The sequence below is a fragment of the Bemisia tabaci genome, chromosome 10, assembly GCF_918797505.1.
Source record: "Bemisia tabaci chromosome 10, PGI_BMITA_v3".
Taxonomy (NCBI): Eukaryota; Metazoa; Arthropoda; class Insecta; order Hemiptera; family Aleyrodidae; genus Bemisia; species Bemisia tabaci.
In genome coordinates, this window is record NC_092802.1 from 41,738,997 (window position 1) to 41,759,643 (window position 20,647).

At 41.7% G+C, this 20,647-nt stretch overlaps 1 protein-coding gene across 3 annotated transcripts in view; it reads left to right on the plus strand.

Annotated features, from left to right (window-relative positions):
- LOC109031941 (uncharacterized) overlaps positions 1-20,647 on the plus strand; it is a 73,411-nt gene that overhangs the window by 37,002 nt on the left and 15,762 nt on the right. For 2 of the 3 annotated variants that reach the window (XM_072305262.1, XM_072305261.1), the window contains one exon: positions 13,523-13,563. The exons of the other annotated variant lie outside the window; for it this stretch is intronic. The gene's annotated coding sequence lies outside the window, so the exon portion shown is untranslated. The remainder of the gene's footprint in view (positions 1-13,522; positions 13,564-20,647) is intronic. 3 annotated transcript variants of the gene reach the window in all.

Genomic DNA, 20,647 nt, shown 5'->3' on the forward strand with positions numbered 1-20,647 from the left:
ATTCGGGACCCACTCTGAATTTCCTCAACACAACGTTATTGTGCTAAATGGAACTATGTGCAAGCGGAAAGATGGGGTGTGCTCGTTAGTTGAGGGCCATGAGAATGAATGGGAATTCTAAAGCGCCAGTGACGTCAGCGGTGACGACCGGGCTCGGCAATGACGCAGCAGTGGATCGAGTCAATTGGAAAGGTCGGCTATGAAATTTTCGACTAAAACTGAAAATGCTGATGTTTATTTTGTCACATTTTAAATTTCAAGGAGTGCAAGCAGTAGATTATTTCACGAGGAAACCAATGGATCCACTTTTAGAACCTCTAAGTCTTGTATAAACGGAGTTGTGAGCGTTTGAAGTTTCCAAATTTTGTCCGGCCTCTCTTATTGACTCGATCCACCGTGCGACGACGGGTTTGGCAACGTCGCCGCTGACGTCACTGGCGCTTTAAAATCCCCATTCGTTCCTATGGCTCTCGACCAACGAGCACACCCCATCTTTCCATTTTCACAGTTCTTTTTAGCATAAATACGTCCAGTTTGCTCATGGAAGGTCTGCGATGTTAAAAATCGGAGGGTGCATTTGGCACCGAAGTCCATAATGGTGCCCAGAAACCTACGGAACGCACCATATTTTGGTCTTTTCAGGTCTCTTTTCAAGTCTCTTTTCAGGTCGAATACCAGCCTCAACATTGGATTAAAGGCTAGCGTTGCCGGAAAATGCGGATTTGTCGGCATTCGACCGGAAACCCCCATTTTACCATGTTTAGGCTATCCATGTTGTTGGTAGTGTCAAACCCGGAAAGAGACCGAAAATGACCAAATCACGATGCATTCCGTAAAATATAGACCTTAAGGTTATTCGACGGACGCCATTTTTTATGTCAGAGCGGCGTGCGATATATCGCATCGATTCGTTCCATAATTTCAGCTACTTGTCATTTTTTCCCAATTTTGAGATCGCACTTCTGTTGTCGTGAGACTAAATAAGAATTCATGTACCAAATTTGACAAGGAAATTCAACGTAATAAAGGCAGGGTTTATTCAGAGGAAAAATATCGCGTCCGAGTGCAGTTTCGATATCAGTATCGAATGCTATATTTTTCCTCTGAAAAACCCCTGCCTCTATTACAATGAATTTCTCTCTTAAAATTGGTTACATGAAATCTTTAGACTCAAAACAACAGAAGTGCGATCTCAAAATTCGAAAGAAATGACAAGTAGCTGAAATGATGGAACGAATCGATGCGATAGATCGTACGTCGTTCTGACACGAAAAATGCATGGCGTCCGTTGAATCACCTTAATTTATTGTTAAAAAATCGCAGAGTCTAAGAAACTATGGTGGGCCCGAAAAAGGCCTAGATACTCCTCCTTTAACGTAAAACACGATATGTGCAACGCACATCACTAAAAGTATCTCCAAACTACAAAGTAATGTTTTTCGATGCATAAACTCAAACTTCCGTGTCATAGAAATACAAAAATCTTAGAGTAAAATCGCTTATAAAATGTAACCGTGACAATCATGCAGTATGAAAATGGCGATCTCAATGTAGGCGCTTTGGCTCAGTATTGCAAGTTGTTAAAACTTTGGTTGACAATGGGTGGGGAAGTCTCGAAGTCTCGTGGGGAAATATTGAGAAGCTTATATACCAAAGTCATCAAAGTTCGCGATTTGATTCAAGTAGACTCTGGTTTTTTCATGTGAGCGGGAAATTGAAATTTTTCGTTATCACACTGGAAAAAAAAAAAAAAAAAAAAAAAAAAAAAAAAACATTGGATCTCGAGTCCAGACTCTTATAAACATCGACAAGAAAAAATACTCTTGATTCAATCGGATGTTTGCTTAAATCAAGAACCAAGCCTCTTAATTTGAGCGGATTTAATTTTGATTCAAGCAAAAACCTGATTGAATCAAGGGTATTCCTCTTGTCAATGTTTTCAAAAGTCTGGACTCTAGATCCAATGTGGTTTTTTTTTTCCAGTGCAGTGCTAAATAGAAACATTCGTATCCTAGTTGGGAGTTAATGTTAGTACTGTTTGTTGCTTAAATCGTGTTTTAAATGAAATTTTGAAGAGGAAAACATTCAGTAGAAGGATTTAATTCGTCTCTCGTCGTAGCCGTCTATCGATTCATTTCCAAAATCATTTCGTGTACCGTACGTAGCAAGTTTGGAGACTTTAACGCAAAGATAGAAAAAAACCCCAAGAACACTGCGCTCATTGAGGCTCCTGTCAAAACCGTCATAGTACGCAGTTTGATTCAGTTTCAAAACGTTTCTTGTTTTTCTTGCGACCGGGAAATTCAAATTTTTCGTAACCAATGCCGGAGCTTCATTCGAAGCGAAATTTTGCCATAGCTTCAATTGGTATAGTATACTAAGGACAGTAGACGATTTTCGTCTCGTGGCTAAAAAGAACACCCGTAAAGACTCGTTTCGCAGGCCCCAAAATCGAAAATTTAAGAGCCGCGGAAGAACAGGGTGTCTGCCGGTCCTGCCTAGTCTCCAATGTCCCCGATTATCCCCGATTTTGGAAGGGTGTCCCCGATATCCCCGAAAGTCCCCAATTTTTCTGTTCAGGTCCCCAGTGCACCAGCTGTGACCCTCTGTCCTATCATCGACACCCATCCTTTCCTTTTCGTGCATCCGTCGGTCGGCTAGGCAACTAAACTAACCTCGCTGCAAGTCGTAGAGTATCACGGTGAGATGAAGGAGCTCCAAGCCGAAATGAACCCGCTTTGATGATCCTTCTAATTGAAATCTTCTAATTTTCGGTGTCGGGGGCTGGGTTTGGTTAGCTTAGGCAACTAAACTAACTCCGTGGCAAAACGTAGAGTATCACGACCAGATGAAGGCGCTCCGAGCCGAAATTATGCCTCTCCGAAGATCTATTTTAGTGAATTCTTATTTCATCCTCAGCTTCGTTGACCTGAGTTGGGTTTGGTTTGGCTAGGCATCGGAGCGGCGAATTGGCAGCGTGGGGCGGAGACTAGGACACAGGAGCTGTGGAGTGACAGAGTTGACGGCCGTTCACGCGACTTTACCAGTCTCGTCTCAATAGAGTTGACTCAACCGTTGTCCAACGTTGCCAAATTTCAGCCGTTTTTATTATGAGACAGTTTCCGGCGGTCCGAAAAACTTGAAAAGTCAGAGAATGGAGTTCTTGCATGTACGAGGGATTTGTGATATAAGTACTATTTTGCAAAATTTCGCCAAAAACACGGTGGTGCCACTGGTTTTCTCTGAAACCGACTCCTAAGCTCAAGAAACGCTCTTGAAGTTCAGACCGTAATGGAGGGGATATCCCACGCTGCGTTGAGAGTCTACTTCTTTATCTGGTCAAACTCTCCATGCGCGCAAGGGATCCAATACGTTAGCAGGGTGTCCGTGGTTTCAGTCTTGGAGTTCCTAGACAAAATGGCAACTCCGGAACAATAACTTCAACTAATTTAGCTCCCTGTTAGTGCATTGACAATTGCAAGTTGCAATATGACAATTGCATATTGTTGTTACAAATTGACTGGGTATATTAGGGATATATACTGGGATTTAGCAGTCAAAAATCAGGAAAAATCAGGATTTCAGGGGTGCTCTAGCATCAGGATTTTCCTGATTCTATCAGGATTGTGGTCAATCAGGATTTAATCCGATTTCATCAGGATTTGAGGAAAAATCGGTCGTAAAATCAGGATTTGAGAAAAATCGGCCGTCTGATCGGATTTTTTTATGCTTTTGCGTACGCTTATGCAGAAATTTTAATATTTCGCCGCAAAAAATCAGGATTTGATCGGGATCTGGAAAAATTATGAAATCAGGATGTAGCAGTCAAAAATCAGGATTTCATCAGGATTTCCCAAAATTAAAAAAAAAACTAGATACCCTGTAAAGTCAGTTGAGCGATCTGAGGGAACGGGTTATTTTGGTGGATTTTTGATTCGTATGAGTACAAAATGGCAATGAAAAGTGAAATTGTTAGGAATTTTCTCATTTTCAGCTTTTCCAACTTAAATCCCAATATTTTCGTTTTGGGTTATGTTCGATTGTCTTGAACCAAACAATAAATCGAACCACGATCGAATACGATCCATTAGTAGGTTTTAGGCCGTGCGAATCGGCTTATAGTGTACGTAAGATGGCTTGGTTTAGTCATGCACATCATCGCACTAGTTTAGAGAAGATCTCAAGGCTCACAGCCGTGGCCACATCTTTTCACGCGGCGGCGGCAGAGCCAGAAAGACGAGTAATGAACGGAGAGGCCTTGCTTTTCATTGTCACATCATTTCGTCGTCGGTGGAACCGGGACCCGTTTCTTCTGACCTCACCAGTCACCCAACGGTTATTATTATGTAAGACACCGATTGCTTCCTCAGTACCTTGGAACACGATGTAAAGTAAGAATATACCATTTTCGTTAAAGAATACGGTAATTTGTCACACCATAACATCATAGAGACAAAAAGGAGGTGTTTGCATCTTGAGGATTGTTAACCCCGTGACGTAGGTCAGTGCAGGTAAACACTGGCAAAATCTGCAAGTCGAAGTATGAAAAATGGACCTTAACGTCCAATTTTCTTGCTTAGATCAACTCATGATATAATTTCAAACACTTCATATAGAATGACTTTTTTCCATAAACTACACTATTTCCAAGGAAATCGATGATAAAAATCGTCCGCGCCGACTTACGTCATCAAAAGAATCCAAGATGCCCGGAATGCTAACACCTATTTTTTCTTTATGCCATAACACGCTTTTTTCATCGGAAACCGATGGTCCAATCTTACTGAGTTTACGGGTCAATTTGATCAGCTTCATCAATATTTAGGGGCCATTAAGTTTTAAAATGTTCGTTTTTTTATATAAAAAAAAAAAAAATGATCAATTTTTAGACCAACTTTTATTTGGCACTACAATTTCTGGCTCTATTTAGAAAGAAGGCCACCATTAGTTTCTCCATGTACATAGACGTTTTCATAGATTAGCCAGGAGTTGCAGTTCTTAAAGGGAAAATGAAACACATTTAGGGGCCATTTTTGAAGGCCAATTTTTTTTCTTCCTTTCTTATTTTGAAAAAAATGTGTGATAGGAACCAGATGTCTTTTGGCACCTTACGACTTGATGGATTCAAAACTAAATAGGATAGGTAATTCAACCTTTTATTTAAAAACATGCGAGTTGGCGCGTTTCTGTTGAACTTTCGATATCGTCGTTTCTATCACCAAAGAACATAACTCCATCAGCAAAGAACGTAACTCCATCACCGTGGCAAGTCATTTTTCCTAAAACATTTTTTCCTACTGCAATTTTTCCTAATACTTTTTTCCTACTCGTTTTTTGTTCCATCACAGTTACTCCCACGAGTGAGATGTCCTACTGGCTTTTTTCCTAGGGGCATTTGTCCTAAATTCAATTTTAAAACTAGGGGATCGAGAAAGTAAAAAAACAACATAGGTACCTCACAAGTTAAAGTTGTGGCCGCATGCCCGTAAGTAGTGGAGCTTCATCCTCCTCCTTATATTGAGGGTATAGAAGGCTCAGCTTGTAATGTCTCCTGTTCACGCACTTATATTCGGCTCGCTGAGAAAACTTTACTCTTTCTGAAAAATTTCCCTCTACTCTACTCATGTTTACGTTTCAATTATTATTGGATTATTAGGACAAACACCCTTAGGAAAAAAGCCAGTGGGACATCTCACTCGTAGGACTTACTGTAATAGGACAAAAAACGAGTAGGAAAAAAGTAATAGGAAAACCTGATGTAGGAAAAAATTTTTTAGGAAAAATGACCTAGCACCCCATCACCAAAGAACGTAACTCTATCACCGAGGAACGTAACTATCACCAAGGAACGTAACTCCATCACCAAAGAACGTAACTCCATCACCAAAGAACGTACCTCCATGACTAAGGAACTTAACTCCATTACAATTTGACCACAATCGCCCCTCACGAGCCGCATTTTTAAGAAGAGAACCGTGCGCATTTCTCACTGAAAACACTCATTCTTTTCCGATGGACAGTTCAGAAGTTTTCGGACACAAATTGCGCAGGAACATTCTTGTGAACATCGCGAATTGCTCGAGTCAATTTTTCAACCTGGGAGTGGAGTTGCGTTTCTTCGCTCGGGCAATGACGATATTTTTGCGTTTTCCAGATGAGCTAGAAATAGGCAGTATGGCCATTTACTCTTTGATGGTTTACTCGGACTGCATTTTTCGATAAGGAACTACGATTTCTGGTTCATAAATGAAGAACATCTACCTGCATGAGGTCATTGAACGGCAAGTTCTAAGATAAACCAAAAATCTCACAGGCGCCAACGCGCCAAATGCGCCTAAAAAATCGGTCATGGCGCCTAAAAGATAAAGGTTCTGCGCCAATAAAATAACAACTTAATTTGGGGAAAAGGCTGCCAAAAAACAACAAAGGATAAACAAAAACCCGGAACGTTTCAAAATATTAACAATTTCATTTTCAACCGGAAAAAATAAAAATGAGCCGTCGATTCGCTGTTATTGCGAGACCGAGACTGATTGCAAGGTAAACAGACTCGGCACAGTGCAGCACAGCAACGTGGCCCCTAAAAATTGCGCCCCCCCCCCCCTCCCCCGGAAAAAATCCAAATTTTTCTGTTTGGTGATTTTTCGAAATTTCTCGCAAGTTACAGCAATTCGTCCCGTTACCAAAACATCTCGCGTCTAACTTTTCACTAAATGCGCCGTGATATACAGGCAAAAAGTCAATTTGGCCCCTAAGAAATCTTCAATAGCCCCTAAAAATCGAGCTTGTTGAGCCGCATGACTCCTGAAACTCAAAGGTGAGTTTCGAACACTGGTTTCCAATCTGAAAATGTGGTGCATTTTGCAACGCTGCCACATCGTGTTCGTCTCCGCTGCGCGACTGTTATCAGTCGTTCACCGCGGAGGTGAGGGTTGTGACCGGGGGAAGAGGGGGCGTGGTGGGGGGGGGGGGGTCGCGGTCGTGTAGACGGCGTGACGTCAACGATGGCGGACCTCGGTCTCGACGTCCCGTCCCGTCCGCGTCGCCGTCCTAATCCGGCACGAGGTCTCGGGGTCCTTACTCCGCGCTCCTCACATCGATGCCAAATTTCTTGAATTATTGTCAAAATGTAACCTCTAAAAATTTCGTGTTTGTTTATTTTGTGTATTTTTGAGGAGAGTTTTGAATATTTTCTCTTGAAATAGAGAATTTGCAGGTGTCTAAAATTTGATGAATGGGTCACTAAACCTTGTTTATTTTATTGAATATTCTGAAAGTACTATGTGAGGAGATAACGTGGTGATTTTTCCGCATTTTCATGGAGCCAAAAACGCGGAGAAAACCGCTTTTGAAAAATCTAAAAACTGCAAGACTTTTCAAACGCACCCGAATGGCGGGAAACTGACGCGGTTGATGTACTGCGGTAGTCATATCGCAATCTTCTCTCATTTTCCTCTGATGTTTGTTAAAATAAAACGTATTTCAATGTGGAGTTGTTGCTTGTTTATTACAGCTAACATATGAATGAGATTCTAGTCTTGAATTCAAAAGATATAATTTCGACTTTAGTATTGTTCTCATATACGAAGAGTAGATAGACATTTGACGGACGTCGTGGAAACCCGTGCCCGCCTCTGATTGGTGCCGGATGACATCATTCGGTGCGGCGCGAAACCGGGGCGTTTTAAATTTGCGTATAAGTTGAGCGATTTGAACTGCGCATTTCTCGATAATTGAGTTACTTGTTCGCGTTTTTAATGTTCGCATCGTGTTATACGCGTCATTTTCCTTCAGAAAACTATATTCGCAAGTCAAAATTCGTTCATGGTTTAGTGACCCATTCCGCGTTGAAGTGGAAACTACTGAGTGAACTGAACATGAGGGTACCATTGGTTCATGAATTGAACGATTATTGGAGAAGATATGACAAAATGATCTAATCTGCTAAAATACGTGCGTTTAAATGGGAAATGCTGCCAGATGACGTCACGAGGCGGTGCATTTTCTCACTTTTAAATCTATTTTTACACTATTTCCCATATCAGAAAAAAATTATAAAAAATACTGTGAACTGAGCTCTTTCAGCACTTTCAGACGAAGCAATAAAACATTTGCATGCAAATTCTCCATTGTCAGATAATAATTGAAATAGTCTTCATACACGCTGGCCTTGTCGATTTCCTTTGACAATTTTGCAGTCGTGAATGCATAGCTGAAGTGCGCTCCAGCTAGAATTGTATTTAGCAAATGGGTGGTTTTTATACGAGGATTAAAAATAAACAAGTGGTACGGAATATAACAAAAGAATATGAAGTATGCAAAACGATAATCCGGGTATCGGAACTTGGCTGTTTTGAAAACGCCTTCAAATGCGGCGTGATACCTCACGCATTCCGGAGAGTTCAAATAGTTGTATCATTGCGCCTTAGAAATGCGACAGAAGGTTACAATTCAGGACACCGCACCAAGAACAGCCTCTAGGCGTATAGGTCGTTATTACGCCCATCTGCTTTTCGGATTCTACTTACCCTGGACTATGCTGTGGTAGCGATAGAATATAGATAGGTAACGGCTCGAGGTCCAAAAACCTTTTTTTTCCGAGTTAAGTCAGGCCTCTGGATCGATGGGTGCAAGAACGTCCTATAAACGGGCCTATAAACTTAAGGGCCTAAGATGCTAGTTACCCCTTTCTTTACTCACCATCGATATTCTTTCATTTTGTGTTAATCATGCGTGATTAAAATGATTTATACTTCATATTGCCACCAAAATGACTGTTGGGCGTAATAATGGCCTATAAACCGTTTTTTTAAATTAAATATATTAGAGTGTAAACCCAAAATGTATCGAAAAATCTACCCGGCATCCTTCAATAGAAGGGTTAGGTCACCCAAAAACACCAAAACAGGGTACCTGCATAGAAAAGTCTGCGCAATACATCAAGAACAAAACTTTAAATACGTTTTTCTGAAAACGCGGTTTCCAGTTATAGGCTGTTCTTGGTGCGGTGTCCTCAATTTAGATCTTATCACGAAGAAAATTCTCCGAAAATTGAACGGAAAATATTCACAAGTTTTCCTGAAAATTCGTATTTAATTTAAGGAAATTCGGCTACTATCGGAGGTTCATATGGCGTTTTTCCCTAGCACAGCAGCACAGTGATCCAGTTCCTCCTCGTCTCTGCCCCTGATCCAAAATGCGCCCGTGAACCGATTCTCCAGGTTTCGATCAGTCGCATTGAGGCCGACTCAGACTCGAATAGCCCCTCGAAGGGCGTTCAAGGGTCTTCTCAATTGGACGTATTTCTATCAAATGGAACTAAGTGCATTAAGGCATGAGCCCTGAGACTCATAAGAAAACATGCATAATAGGGCTCACGTCATAATGCACTTAGTTCCGTTTGACAGAAATGCGTCCAATTAGATCCTCATATTAGCCGCAGTTGAACCATAACGAATCAAGTCATGCAGTGGTGGCGTCTCTGCGATTTATCGATTGGTCTGCCGTTTAAACCCATGGAAAAGAATCGATAGATAGGGTGTTCGCAATGAGCGCCTTACAATTCGATTCACTGCCATAGCTTCAAATGAGGAAATATCGATCATCGATATTTCACGCCTCGCCGTTGAGAGTCATGTAACTTGGACCGAGCGCACTAGAGATCTGTCCTTACCGCATTTGCAATTCATGATAGTTCATGTTCATTCAAATTTGTCGGATTTTCTTCGATTTTGTCTGTATAATACACAAGGCTTATGTGTATGGATACTCTCGTGCAAAGACCCCCCCCCCCCCCCTCCTTGGAGCGTTACGTTATTTAAGAACGGTCCCTTAGCCGTGGATATGCTCGCACTATTTCGATGGTTGTGAAGAGGGAGTTGGCCGATTTTAAAATGGTGGCAGACGCTCTGATGGAAGGAAAAATGCCAACGGAGTAGATTGCCATGCTAAGGGAGAACGCCGTAAGAGGGATCGAGAGTTGCCAAATTTCCTCGAATAAAACATGTTTTAGTGAGGAAAGTTTTGCATTTTTTTCCTTGAAATTTTCAGGGCTTTCAGATAAAATCCCGAACAGAACTGCCCGCAAGCTTTGAACAGAAATATTCACAATTTTCCCGGTTTTTGACTTTTATTGAATGCAGGCAACCTTGCCACAGTCAGGGAATACCGGGAAATGTCAGGGAAACCTGGAAACGTCCGGGAAAATCGTCAAATCACCTTCTATTGTTTTCTCGAGTGCTGGATTTGACGTTTCGAACAACAAATTTTGCCTGAGAACTAATTCTATCGGTCTTTTTTTTAAAAAGTCTGGCATTTGTTCAATGGTCAGGGAATGTCAAAAAGGTGTTAGGGAAATCAGAGAAATGTGAGAGAATCTAATTTATCGTATTCTGTGGCAACCCTGTGAAGGAAATATGGCTCTATCAGTCTTTTTTTTAAAAAAATCTGGCATTTGTTCAATGGTCAGGGAATTTCACCAAAAGGTGTCAGGGAAATCAGAGAAATGTGAGAGAATTTAATTTATCATATTCTGTGGCAACCCTGTGAAGGAAATATGGCAACATCTGAAGGCTCATACGCCGTTTTTCCTTAGGACGGCAGTAGAATGGCTTCATGCTCTTTTTGCCCTCGGGAAGGCGTCGCGTCGCACGGTGGATCGAGTCAATTAGGGAGGTCGGACATGACATTTTTGACTAAAACTGCACATTTTTATGTTTATTTTGTCTCATTTAAAATTTCAAGGGGTGCCTCTTGAAGACAATTTTACGATGAAACCTATGAAACCACTTTTAGAACCTCAAATTTTTGTGTAAACGGAGTTATAAGCGTTTAAAGTTTCCAAATTATGTCCGACTTCTCCTACTGATTTGAGCCACTGTGCGTTGGCGGTGACGGTATGGTCAGTCACGCCCGACTTAAAGCGATCTCCAACTCCGTCCTAAAGAAGAACGCCGTATAAACCTTCGAGAGTTGCCAAATTTCTCCGAATGAAACGCGTATCTTTTAAGAAAGTCGAGCATATTTTTCCTTGAAATTTTCTGATATTTTAGATTGAATTGCAAACAAAATTCTCTGAAACATTGAAGGAAAATATTCCGAATTTTTTCAGGTAATTCGTTTTTTATCGAAGGAAATATGGCAACGCCTGGATACTCGTACGGCGCTTTTCCTTAGCACGGCAAAGCGCCCGGGCGCCCAGCTGCGGGCTCACGCTTTTTCGACAGAGAAAGTTGGCTCCCACTACTCCGTGCCCGTCGAGCGTCGCACAGGGGTCGCGTCAATGGAAAAAGTCGGACAAAAATTGGAAACTTTAAAGCTTATAACTTTTCTTACAAAAATTGAGGTTAAAAGTGGTTCGTCGTTTCGTGAAATTTCTTCAGAAGCACCCACGAACTTAATTGCGAAAGATAAAATTGCAGTTGATCAAATGTCAGTCGACCTCTATTTTGAGGTTTTGAAAGTGGTTCCATTGGTTTCCTCGTGAAATTTTCACTTGGAAGCAACCCTTAAAAATTTTAAAATTTGAGCAAGTATACATCGAAATTTGCAGTTTTAGTGAAAACATTCATGTCCGACCTCTCTGATTGGCTGGATCCACTGTGCGTCGTGGCTCCAACACAAAAGCTGCGGAACAGCCCGGGCCGGGCCCCCGAGCAACGCTGCCGTGCTAAGGAAAAACGCCGTATGGACATTTGAGTGTTGCCAAATTCCCTTCGATAAAATGTTTATTTTTGTGGAAAGTTATAAATGCTTTTCTTTTAAATATTCAGGAACTTAAGGTGAAAATGCTAGCGAAATTATCTAAAAAAAAATCGGAAGGGAAATATTCTCAAGTTTGCCAGAGAATTCGTGTTTTATCATTAGTTTTGAGGAAAACTAAGAATATTTTTCCTTGAAATTTTCAGGGACTTTACTTGGAATTGCGAACAAAGTTATCTGAAAAGTTGGAGGAAAAATATTTACAAATTTTCCAGCTTTACTCTCGAGTTCAGAGTTTTTTTTTTTCCAGAGAGAAAGAGAGAAAGATTAAATGAATGAGGAAAATTTACCCCCGGTTAAAGCTCCCGTATGAATCTGGTGACGATCGACAGAAATGTTTTTTTGCATTCATCTATACTTTTCTACTCCTACGTTCAAGTCTCCGGACACATGCACGATTGCACGCTCTAAAAAGCCCTTATTGCTGAAATATTTTAATGATGCATGTTTCCTCGTGAAGATTTTCCATATCAGGATGTTGACACGGTGATTTTACTACAAAAATTTTGAAACCTCACAACGGGTTTAACGGGCTAAGGTTAACATTTCTAAAGCAGCAGCTCGTGACAATGATGATATCAAAAACATAGGAGAAAAGACGGGAAACAAGGCTAAAAAGTACACATAAAAATCCGAGACGTTTCGACTCAAAACTGAGCCATTTTCAGTCGAAAGGATAAAAATAAAATATAAAAATTCCAAATAGAAACCTGCAGACTACATGGATTGCATTTTGCAAAAAGGAACCACTAGCATTGCAATGATGCTAAGATTGTGCAACTTCATCCTTTGCAATAAAATTGCGGAAATTTTGAAAAACTATAAAATTTAGATGGTAATTTCTGTCTTAAATTTACAGTTTTTAGCGAGTAAAATAGAAACTATTAAGGGATAATCGGGTTTTTTCCTTCAAGACAAAAGAAGTTGCACAATCTTAGCAACATTGCAATGCTAGTGGTTCCTTTTTGCGAAATGCAATCCACATGATTGCCGACAAAATCAAAACAAAGAGAAGCTATAGAAGGTTTCTATTTGGAATTTTTATATCTTATGTTCATTCTTCCGACTGAAAATGGCTCAGTTTTGAGCCGAAACTTCTCGGATTTTTATGTGTCCTTTTTAGCCTTGTTTCCTGTTTTTTCTCCTATGTTTTTGATATAACGGGTTAAGGGGGAAGGGTTCTCGGGTGGGGATTGAAGGAGAAAATATCGAATGAAAGTGGAAAACCCTGTGTGAAAAGCTCCCGTTTTTATCTGGTAAAGACCAGCAAAGATGTTTTCATGCATTTATCTACTTTTCTTCTCTTGAGTTTAAGTCTCCGAACATATGGACGTATTTCTGGCAAACGGAACTATGTGCATTAAAGACATGAGCCCTGAGACCCATAAGAATACACGCATAACAGGGCTCACGTCATAGTGCACATAGTTCTGTTTGATAGGAATATGTCCATATGCACTTCCAAGTTAGTGCTGAAATATCATTATGCTGATGCATGTTTCCTCGTCAAAATTCCTCGATCCATTTTCCAAGAGAGATTTTCGTCAACATCCTGCAATAAGGAACTACTATTTTTGTTTCATTCGTGAAAGCACCTATATCTGTGCAGGGAAATGAATGGCACAAATTTCGTCCCTAAAATGAGCCAGAAATAGTCGCCATGTATTGCAAAATGTACTCCAGTCGTTTGCCAAGAGAACTTTTATTATAAGATTTATGTTTCGATGGAGCTGCTTTCAATGATATTTTTCGAATGTTTCAGGTTAGGCCGAGATGAGACTCGTACACCCTACAGACGTGCATGTGAGTCGTATTTTGGATCTTAGTTTATATTAATGTCGAAGCACTTCGTTCCGTTCCTCTCCTTACCGGTATAAGTTGGCAACTCTGTTTTTCCTCCATTTAAACGTATGTAAAATAATCGATTCCGGGTGAGGGAGCTTGCCTCACCTGAAATCGATATTTCCGATGGATTTAAATGGAGGAAAATCAGCGTTGCCAACTTCCACAAATCGCCGTTGGTTGCACACAATGTCGGAACACTCGGTTCCTTTCCTTTACGAACGTATGCAACCAGTTGGCAGTTGGCCAAAAACCGGTGGTGCGACGTCTATGACGCGCGATCGAAGCAGTTGTCGCGTGGAACCAACAGCGGGTGATAACGTCGCCAGCGGCGTGGCTCCTTTGCGATTTATCCATTGATCTGCCATTTAAATCTATGGAAAAGGATCGATAAACAGGGTGTTCAAACGAGCGCCTAAATAATCGATTCTTTACCACTACCTCAAATGAGATAATATCGACAATCCATCATTCCCGCCTCGTGACTCAACTGCGCCCCGCTGACGTAAGAACGTATCTGGATTTCCAAGTGAGCCCTGTTTTACATATAAATCCATGCTTTCTGGGGCTCATGCAGAAATCGAGGTACGACCTCTCGTGCGACGTGAGACAAGAAGACAATCCAGCGCTTCCTCGTGGCTGCGTTTTCTCTCTTGGTGAGACTCAAATCTGCGCCCTTGTCAAATTTAACCCGAAAATCCACCCAATCCACCTTGCAACATGTCCTAGGTCATGTCATGTGGAATCTTGTTTAACGGGAGCCTCTGCGTAAGTGCGGGATATGCGAGTCGACCTGCGGGCTGATTATTGAAATTGATAGATAAAGCGATAGACAAAGAAGATATAAGGAGTATGGACCGATCCTTTGGTTGAAACGGGTGCGGTTCCTATAGTCAAAGGGGGAAAATGATGGACTAATTATAGAATCTCTTGCGGGTTGTCGTTAATTAGTCTATTACCTACCTCCTTTGTCCATTTCAACCGCCCGCTTCCTCCTATAGGATCCTTCCACATCCCTTTTGTCTTCTTTGTCTGTCGCTTTGTCTATCAATGTCAATATCCGGCCCGCTTTTCATTTACTTTTCCCGATTTTTTTTTTCAGACAAGGTACAAAATTAAGTATTCTAGGAGTAGTTTCCTTACTATAACTTCACGTAAAACACGATTTGCGCCACAACATTATTGAAATCAACTAATTAACTACTTCGGTTTACATTGGATACAGGAAATTTGAATTTCCCGCACTCAAAAGAAAACAACAGCTTAGGCACTTGAATCAAATCGCGCACCACAACGGTTTTCGGAAACTCCTTAATCGAGGAATGTTCCCTTCATCAAGAAGCGCACCTAACCCACTGTAGGGCGCGATTAGATTCAAGTAAGCTATTATTTCTTTCGTGTTAGAGGGGAATTCAATTTATCGGAATGCTCCAATGGGATGGGTCAGTTGCGATGGTCACAGGATTTTGTTTTGATCTTTGATTCTGTTAGATGCTGAAAATGATAAGATCTGTCTAAACAGTAACTTTCTACGTTCAACATTAACCGAGATATCTTGCCTTGAAAAATTCGGTTTCTGACGTCATCCACCGCGGTAGTGACACCCTGGTTTCATCCACCTTGCTTTCATACGAGTTACACGTCGCGTAACCAGAGCAAATGTGTGTTTTCCTGACTGATGAAAGCAAGGTGGAAGAAACCAGGGCTGTCACTGCCGCGGTGGATGACGTCATAAACTCAATGTTTCCAAGCGTGATATCTCGGTCAATATTGAACGTGGAAAGTCGCTGTTTGGACAAGTCTTATTATTTTAGCTTATCTGCTAGAATCAAGCATCAAAACACGATTCTGCGACCAGCGCAACTGACCCATTCTGCCGTCATGGCGAAGTGCAGTAAGTGCAAAAATGAAGTTTCGAGACAACGAGCTCAGAAGCTTCTGACCGGAAAATTTTATTGAAAGAAGCCTCCGTTCTTTCTCGAATTCCCACTAACCGTCCCAAAGACTCCTAGGAATCGTTTGGTTGATTAAAAACCGACTGATTTTATTTCCATTACATAAACAGGGTATTTTTCATTTTCATGATAGGCTTGTGGTAGGCAAGACAGCCGTAAGTGATATCTTTTGCATGCTTTCGTGGTAGCGTTTTGGACAAACAACAAACTCATTTTCAGGTTAGAAATTGGCAAGAGAGGGCGGCACTTTACATGAAAGCACTAATTTCATCGGCTCTGGAGGAATATTGTCACTTACTGCTGCCTTGCCTTAAACTACGTCATTATGTGCGCACTTACGGTTTTCTCACATGTCTCGTTTTTATGCGATTGAGATGAATTTTGCTGTTAGCTATTTTAGTGCTTTCATCAGGGTGCCACAGTCAGGGAAAACCTAGAAATGTAGGAAATTTTAGAAAGTCAAGGTAGACCTGGAAATGTCAGGAAAAATTTGTTAAATCACCTTCATTTGCTTTCTAGAATGGGTTTCAGATTTCGAACAACAACTTTTGCCTGAAAACTATTTTCAATTATGCCTTAACCAGCAGTCACATTTTCAATTTTCAGGCAATTCCACCAAAGTGTGTCAGGGAAATCAGGGAAATGTCAGGGAATTTCACTTTCTACATTCTGTGGCAACTCTGTTTCATCTGAAAGAGATCAGGCGACTTTATCCCGCAATCAGACGCTGAATTTAGCACCTGAATGTGGAAGTCAACAGTCATCGCCCAACGGCTGAAATTTAGCAAATTCGAGTTATTTTCATCCAGATGTGTATCAAATCTACTCGAATAGTTCAGACAAATTCAAAATTGGTCCGATGGTTGCTGAGAATCGTTGCTGAATTTTGCGCGTCACGCGCAAAATTCAGGCATCGGGCCGATGACTTCCACATTCAAGCCACATTCAGCTCCCACATTCAGCGTGTGATTGCGGTGTAAGAAGGAAACTCGATTTTGATTTGACACTTACTCCTCTCATGGCTAAGACGGCAGCTTGTACCTTGTTCAGTAGCCCGTTGACCCAATCGCCTGCGCTGACGCCGACCGGGATGAGGTTATCCGCGTGGACACATCGGCAACAACGACGGTGATTTACTTTCGAGGAACTAGAACGCGCGCGCGCGCGACGTGGCCGTCTACACTGCCGTGCTAAGGAAAAACGCCGTATGAGCCCTCAGACGTTGCCAAGTTTCCTGTTATATAAACCGAATTTACTGGGAAAATTGCGAGTATTATTTTCCAAAATTTTCAGACAATTTTGTGCGCAATTTGGACCGCGTTAAACAGAAAGGAACCAAGCCACATCAGCGATTGCCAAATTTAATTGGGCAATTTAATTTTTTACATGAAAACGGTTGTGTGGATTTTCGTGCAAATTTCAGTGAAAATTCTCCGTGGTGCGAAGCAAATTCCTTAAAATTTTCAAAGAAATCCGAACAACCGTTCTCTCGTAAAAAATTTAATTGCCCAGTTAAACTTGGCAATCGTTGATGTGGCTTGGTTCCTTTCTGTTAAACTCGGTCCATTCAATCTAAAATATCTGCAAATTTCAAGGAAAACTATGCGCGAATGTTGTCAAAAGTACGTGTTTTATTAAGGGAAATTTGGCAACTCTCGAATGTTGATACGGCGTTCTTCCTTAGCACGGGAGTATGGAAAGCGCGACGGCGGCGGGCGGCGGGTGGACCAGATGCGATCCCGTCATCAGGGGTCGAGGAAGATGGCATGACCCGGGCACGGACGTGGTCAACGGAATTAGGAAGAACGCCGTATGAGCCTTCAGGAGTTGCCAAATTTCATTTGATAAAATACGTATTTCCTGGTTAACTCGTGAATATTTTCCTTTCAATTTTTTAGATAATTTTGTTCGCAATTTCACCTATAGTTCCTGAACATTTCAAGGAAAAGTATTCATAGCTTTCCTCAAAAATGAACATTTTATCGATGGAAATGTGGCAACTCTCGAATGTTCATACGGCGTTTTTCCTTAGCACGGAATAATTACCCTTCGGCATCGCGAGGGACCGTCTCATTTTTGTCGCGTCGCGTCGCGTCGTCCCTCCTTCTCCGAGCTCATTAGCCGACGGAACGGTAGACAACGGCAGGTTTCCATGAGACGTAATAAAGAAATGTAAGATTGGGAATTTCAGTGAAATATTTCATCAAATTTCACGAGGCTCCGAAATATTTCATTCAATTTTACGAGGCTGTGAAATATTCCATGAAAGAGCTTGATGCAAAAATGGCTTTTTTCGCCCCCCCCCCCCCGGAATATCTTCAAACTTTGTCTATTGATTACTCATACTTGAGCGCTTCTTTTCCCAAATTTTCACTTAAAATTCACACTTTAAATGTCCACGTTGGAACAGGTACCGTAACTTCAATGACCTTTATGAAAATTATCTGTCCTTAGTAAAAAAAGAGCATTTTCGAGTTACCGAGTTGGTGTGTTTTCGTTCTCACTGATTCAAATATGCCTCATATTTTTCTCGACGTTGCCACATACCACAGATAATTATTTTGTACGGCACCGATAATCGGAAAACTACCACAGATCTCCTTTGTGCGGAAAAGATTGTCAGCCGTCTGGAGGCTCATACGGCAGTTTTCCTGAGGTCGCGAGTATGGCGGCACGCGACCTGCGACGGACTCGGCGCTTGGCAGCGGAGGTGTTGGCTGTTGGCTGTCGGGCTGGATTTTGGGGCGTCGGGCGGTGGGCGGCGGGCAGCGGGCAGCGGTGGTACTGGTGGTGAAGCGTTGGTTGGCCGGCTGGCCTACTCCGCTCTTTTTCCGCGGACGCTTTGCGGGTTACCAGGCCACGCAACCTCAACCGAGTACCGCCCGCTCCTCCGCAGCCGCGGCCGCCCCGCCGGCCGGCCGGCCGGGCCCTCGCTCCCGCGGCCGTCCTGCCGATCGCGATCTGCTCCACCTTCGCCCGCCGACCGACGACCCGATCCCAACGCTCCTACCCCCCTATCACTCTCCCCAAGTCGAGGCAAAGATTTATCCATGTAGGTCAGTCATTCCCAAAACTAGAGTACCTTTATAGGGAAAGTATGGACCAGAGACAAGAGACTAGAGACCCTCCCCTTAGTATCATGACCATGGTGGAAGCTTTTATTTTTCAGGGTGTCTACAAGTCCAGAATTTCCGGAAAGTTCGGAAATAGTACTGATTTTCTAAGGTCGGTCCGGAAGTACTGAAAAAGTGCGGAATTCCGCAAGAAGGTCCGGAATTTTTTCATTTTTTTTGTCATTTTTGTCGCAATCTGAGCGGATAATTCAAATTTTTGAAATTTGCTGAATTTCGTCAATTGGAGGTACTGAAAAAGTACTCTAGGAAAGCCAGTTTTGCCAATCGATTTATTGAAGTGATTTTGATCTCACATGCTCCTATAATAAAGAAATTATTGTACAATAGGTATTTAACAAAATTTCACCAGGCAAAAAATATCCATATCCATTCATATCGGGCGCTGAGTATGCAATCTGCACATGAAATCACTGACCGAATGAACAAACCCTCCTTTTTCGAAGTTCATTTTCAATTTTTATCATTTGATATTTATATCTTTCGATGAGCGGTACCGTGACTGGATACCACGCAAGACTTTATGACAGCTTCGTGAGAATACTGCTGTGCTGAGAAAAAACGCCGTATTAACATCCGAATGTTGCCAAATTTCCGTTTACGAGAACATTCATTTTTGAGGAAATTATGAATCTTTTTCATTAAAATTTTCAGATGCTGTAGATTAAATTGTGAGATAAATTCTTCGAAAATTTGGAGCAAAATGACCACAAGTTCCTTTGGAAATTTGTATTTAATCAGAAGAAGTTTGGCAACGTCTGGAGGCTCATACGGTGTTTTTCCTAAGCACGGCAGAATAGTAAACTCGTTTTCCGCGTTGTTTTTTTCCAGGCCTGAAGCCGAGCCGATAATGACGCCGAGTCATTTTCGCTTGCATAATTTGGCGAAATCACCGCTCGTTTCTGGATCGTTCGTCTGGATAACTTCGCTACTTTTTATTTTTTTATTTTACTTTTTTGTGAAGCTGAAATCAAGATTTCTCTGCAGACTGGTGCGTGTAGTTTTGAACGAAATTGAGATCGCGTGCGGCTGTTAGAATTTTTTTCGCTGTCGCACGGACGAAAAAATTAACCGTAAAGTCGCAGTTCCAGTTTCTTCGAGTATTTTTATGATTGAAGAAGTGGTCAGTCAGCAGTGGCAGTGCAGTACAAGTGGCCCAATCACAAAAAGAAGGAAAAAAAATAAAATCTAACATTGTTTCTAGTCTAAAATATTACCAGGTATTCCTGGGAATTAAATTTTAGTGAAGCGGCAACACTAGCTATTAGACCGAATTATCACAAGTACTGTCCATAACGAAGGTATGAAATGTATGTCTCCGTCGATTTCAGTCGTTTTTAGACATGGGATGGACTGACCACACTGCGGGAATCACTTCCAGTCCAGAGACTTAAACGCGTGCACAGGAAAAACAACCTCACCCCAGGAGCACATTGAGTCTCTATAAAGGGAGAGTGAGGACAAGTCGGCTCATATATGATGTGAGGTTTTTGGTCAGTGGCGTGGCGTGAATTGCGATGTATCGATTTTTATACCATTTAAACCTATGGTAAAGAATCGATTACTAAGCGACACCCTGTTCATCGATCCTTTTCCATAGTTTTAAATGACAGATTAATTGATAAATCGCAAAGCACGCCACGCCACTGTTTTTGGTATCGCCTTGTCCAGCTTGTACCCTCTTACCCTCCCTCTGTCTGCCGTGCTAAAGAAAAACGCGGTGTGGATCTTCAGATGTTGCCGTGTTTCCTTCAATTTCAAGTGAATTCCTTGGATCAAACGAAGGAAATATTGTATAAAATTTGTTAGAAAGTCAAGAAAAGTCAGGCAACGAACTAAACGTCTAGAATGGCTGATTAGTGCAAATACTGCGTAACACTTTGACATTGATTCAGGTTAGGTTCATCTGGGCTCACACCGCAAGCTGCCATCTAAACCCATGTTAAACACCGCCCAAAT